The sequence below is a fragment of the Vicugna pacos genome, chromosome 19, assembly GCF_048564905.1.
Source record: "Vicugna pacos chromosome 19, VicPac4, whole genome shotgun sequence".
Taxonomy (NCBI): domain Eukaryota; kingdom Metazoa; phylum Chordata; class Mammalia; order Artiodactyla; family Camelidae; genus Vicugna; species Vicugna pacos.
Genome location: NC_133005.1, coordinates 2,472,485 through 2,477,131, shown reverse-complemented (window position 1 = coordinate 2,477,131; position 4,647 = coordinate 2,472,485). Strand labels below are relative to the sequence as shown.

The 4,647-nt window shown below is 51.1% G+C and overlaps 1 long non-coding RNA gene across 1 annotated transcript; it reads right to left on the bottom strand.

Annotated features, from left to right (window-relative positions):
• Positions 1-1,420: 1,420 nt before the first annotated feature.
• LOC140687351 (uncharacterized) lies at positions 1,421-4,157 on the bottom strand. Its single transcript, XR_012061589.1, has 3 exons — positions 4,007-4,157; positions 2,768-2,888; positions 1,421-1,666 (listed from the first exon to the last, which is right to left on the bottom strand). It is a non-coding gene; the product is annotated as an uncharacterized lncRNA (long non-coding RNA).
• Positions 4,158-4,647: the final 490 nt, after the last annotated feature.

Genomic DNA, 4,647 nt, shown 5'->3' with positions numbered 1-4,647 from the left:
AAGAGCCTCCCAGCTGGGAGGCATGCAGGTGCTCAGCCACAGGCCCTTAGGTACAACGCGGCGCCCACCAGCTGGCGGGACAGGGCTGCAGAGGGATAGGGGCGGGGAGTGGAAGTAACGAGACTCATTTAGGGCGTAGGGGCCAGAGGGACAGGCTGTGGCCCGTCTGCCGAGCCTTGCGATCCCAGCCTGCAGAGGACTGGCGTTTCATGAGTTGACAATGAGGATCTGTTGGAAGTTTTGAGCCGGGGTCCTGACTCAGTCACGGAGGGGCGCTGCTAACTTACCCTGGTGGTTTTGTGCACGCACGTTGCCAGAGGGAAGGACTGAGTTCAGTAGTCCATTAGGATGTGCTTTTAATAGATCGGGCTTAAAACCCACCCCTTCCTTCGCTTTCCCAGGAGATGGCAGTGGGAAGGGACAAAGGAAGTGGATGTGAGCGAAGCTGGGGTTGTCATCCTCAGGGCTCATGGGACGAAGGAGGCAAGAAGCTGATCAAACATGGTTTCCAGCCTTCTTGCTGGGAGGTGTGTCTGCCTCTGGCCACAATCAGAGCCGAGGGTAGAGCGTGTGCTCGGAACAGAAGGTAACGGGAGAGTTTTGACACGGTGTACTTAGCAGTCTAGTGGGATGTTTGCAAGGTTCATAAATCCTTCCACACGTGTATAAAGCATGTACGCATCAGCACACATGAATTTATGTGCATAAAGTATGCGTAATGTTCCTAAGTTTCTATGTTATAACTACTGGTTTACAAGGGGTGCTTGTTAATAGAAGCCAGAGCAACTTGACTCTTTAGAGCGTACAGAGTCCTGCTTCGGAGGGCTGGAAAGACCTTCAAACTGGCCATCTTTTGTTTCTCTTTCTGTTTTTCTCCCAGTTTGGTTAGAAGGTGCACGAGCCTGGTGGCCATCTAGCATTTCCTCTGGGTGCAGGTAACTGGACCTTGGGTGCCCAGAGCACACTTACTGACTCAAGCTGTTTTGGAGCATCGCTGGAGTGGGAAGCAGGGTAAGAGAGAGGGCTGCTCCTTCTAGGAAGTTCTGAGCGTTGCAGGACGTCGTGCTGAGGCTGTCATCTCTGCCAGGAGGCCCCGCCCCCAGCCCCTTCCCGCCCAGTGAAGCTCTGGGAGCAGGTCGCGGTCTTGTCTCGCGTCTACCCTGGTGGTGTTGGGAGCAGGCCAGCTGGAGAAGCCCAGATCACCCTCTTCCTGTTGTCTCTGGTCGTGTCCCAGAGACTCTCAACAACTCCAGGGAACCCGAATGAGTTTCATGTAATGTAACAGGGTGCACCTTGACTTGCACAAGGTTACTGGGGGTGCAGATGACTCACAGCTGCCATGATGCACAGGAGGTGAACCCAGAGACCTCCCCCACCAAGGCTGACACGACATTTAAATGACAAAAGAGCCCCAGGGAAACACATTTAAAAGACCCTGTAATATGGCAGGAACACGAGGGTATAAAGGGGGTTGGGATGCGTTTAGAGCGTGTCTTGAAGTTGTGAGCGTTCTGCGCGTGCGGTGCGGGGTGAGTGGAGTCAGACGAGGAGACGTCTCAGCCACGCAGAGCCGGCCTGTGTGCCGGGCGCGGGCCTGTGCTGGCTTCCAGCCTCGGAGCTCGTCGAGTCCTTGCTGTTCGTTCTCTGAACGGCGATTCTCCTCTCCCTGTGGACCAGGACCAGAAAGATGCCGGCTGCTTGGTAACTTGAGAGGCCTGCTCCTAAAATCTTGGCAAGCGACAATGAGCAGCCAAAACCTATTTCTTGGAGCTGTGGCCCTTGCCAGGGAAGTTTCTGGAACCCCAGTTCTCCCCGCACTTTCCAACACGTGGCCAGAGAGTGTCTCCACTCTGCCCACCACCAAGTTCTCCCGGTTAAAGCGCGGTGCCCGCCGTCCCCCCCACGCCTGCTCTGGCCCCGCTGGGCGGGGTCTGCGGGTGGTCATTTTGTTGCCATTGAAGCCGCCAGCGCGGGGAGGCTGGCTGCTGTCACCAGTGTTCCTGCCAGCAGGGGTCTTTCCTGAAAGGGCTGTGCTCTTTCTCTTGGCACTGCCCCCCAGGAAAATTCATCATCCGGTAACCACATCTAAAGCACAAATATTTGGAAAAAAAAAAGACTAAACAGGCTCATTAAATTTGTTCTTATTGCCATCTAGTCAGTTTGCCATCTTGTATCAATGTCTCCATCTACACACACATATTCCTTTTCATATTTTCATTTTCACTATAAGTTACTACAAGATACTGAATATTGTTCCCCATGCTACAAAGAATAAATTTGTTGTTTCTCTAGTTTATATATAGTAGTTAGTATCTGCAAATTCCAAATTCCCAATTTATCCCTTCTCACCCCCTTTCCCCTGGTAACCATAATTTTGTTTTCTTTGAGATTCATTAAATTATAATATGATAAAATCATCGACCAAATAGAAAAGTCATATAATAAAGCCAGAAAAAAGTTGTGAAATATAGTTTACAATAATTATCTGCATTCAAGGCTGTACATCAGTACATACAACAACATGGCCCCAACATGAATTCAATCCAAATAATTCATATATTAGATTTTAAATAATGCAGACTGAGCTTGGGGCCAACAACAGCCAGCAAGGAACCTCATATAAGAATAAAAATGCAAACGTGTGTATCATGTCATTGCATTATTTGTTTTCATAAGTTCTTTTTTTTAACTTCCACTTTGCCTGCACATCGTGTTCATGGCTACAGACCAGGTAGAGGAGCCACCATGCCACCTTCTGAGTTATTACCTCACTTGTTCATTCAGAATCACCACTCCTGTGTGCTACGCGCTGGGGTACAGGGACTGCTTCTGACTCTGACTCTCGCCGCCCCCCTCATGGAGCTGAGACTCTGATGTCAGATGTACTCCTGAAATAAGCAATGTGATCCAAGGAGGCTCTGGGGACTTGAGGCTGATAAGGGGCCCTGTACACGGGGGTGAAGATTTCAGTCTTTATTCTAAAAGTGATGGGAATCTTTGAAAAGTTCTCCTCCAAAGGGTGAGACCATCAGTCTGGGGTTTTCTGATGGACTCTCCGAGGGGACGTTTAAATGACCCCCAACTCAGAGAAAAACAGGTGGAAGTGGAGACAGCAGTAGGGGGGCTGGCATGGCGGTGCAGAAGGCAGAGGGCAGCACAGACTGGGTGTGGCCGGAGGGGAGGCGAGGCCTTTCCTCCCTGTGGTGTATCAGGCACTGATGTTGGCCACGCACCAGACGCCAGATTGTTCTGCACCAATCCGAGGAGATTCTCCTACTGTTGTCACAATTTTGTTGTCTGAGGTCTCAGCCCCAAAGGGGCACTGAGGTCCACCACTAACATCTCATTTCAGTGTGTGCCTTCCCTGACCCTGACCAGCCCTAACCCTCAACCTCACCCTCACCCACCACCCTCCAGATGCTCCCAGAAAGCCTGGCATCCAGGCACGAGCCCAGTGTTGGCTACAGGTGGGATGTTCATACTTAGGGAATTGGCCAGTTACCAGAGAGTGGCTGTTAATGGAAATGAGTCAAGTGTTGGAGGCCCAAGAAAATTCTGGAATCGTCATTTGGTCACATGTCCATTATGTCTCACTGGTCAGTTACACACATACATGTCAGTCCATGACAAGCAGGGGTGGGCCGCAATTTCTGTGTAGAAGCAGACATCTGACTAGGGGTGGAGCGGTGGAGGTGGGGGCCTTGAAGGTACATCTGTGTGAACTTCAACTTTACAGAAGTTGGAGGAAATGCCAGCTGCTCACGTTTAAAAAAAAAAAAAAGGAGAAGCCGATGGAAATGCGGGGGCTGGACTAAATCTCACACACACACACACACACACACACACGCGCGCGCGCGCGCGCGCCCAAGCGTCCTGCTGGGAACTCAGTTACCATAAACGTTAAAGTCGCACAATGAACGGTTGCTCTGAATACATGGCCAAGTAGACTTCCTGAGACAGTCAATGGAAAGTCAGAAAGTCCCTAAAAATGCTTATTCCTACCTACCTGGGGGAGGGCCTAGGCCCCTTAGTGTTTAGATGGCAGCAGACATTTTCCTCGTCTTCATGTTCTCCTGCTTTTCTGCAGGACTGAGCACCTGTTGGCTCGACCTGGCTCCTCAACAGCTGTGACCATACACTGGGCCAGCAGGGGGCGCGCACGCGCAGCGTCGCCTCGGAGGCAGAAGCCCCGCCTGCAGCTCGGCCTCGGGCCGCGGGCCGCGCCGCCTCCGCAGGACGCGGCTCGGGAGAGAAGGCGGCGGGTCGGGCTGCCCCCGGCCGTGGGGAGATGTGCGGCATCCGGGAAAGCAAGGCAAGTTCTTTTCACTGTTGGAACAGAAGGCAATTATATAGCATCTCTTAACTGCTTAACAAAGCCAGAAATCAACTAAAGCCTCCAGAACCGTTATTCTAAAAAGTGACCAGAGCAATAACTTCAAAAAGAAAGACAGAAAAAAAAAAGGCCAAACCAACAACAACAACAAACTGGCTATGGTTCCCAGCAGACTCCAACAGCACACCTTTGGGAGAAATGATAAAATAATCGTAAATACCAGATTCCTTTCTGGAAGCATGAGAAGGCACGGAAAGGCATGAAGGCAGCAACGACACTTAAGCAATAAACACATTCGAATAAACGTATCTGCT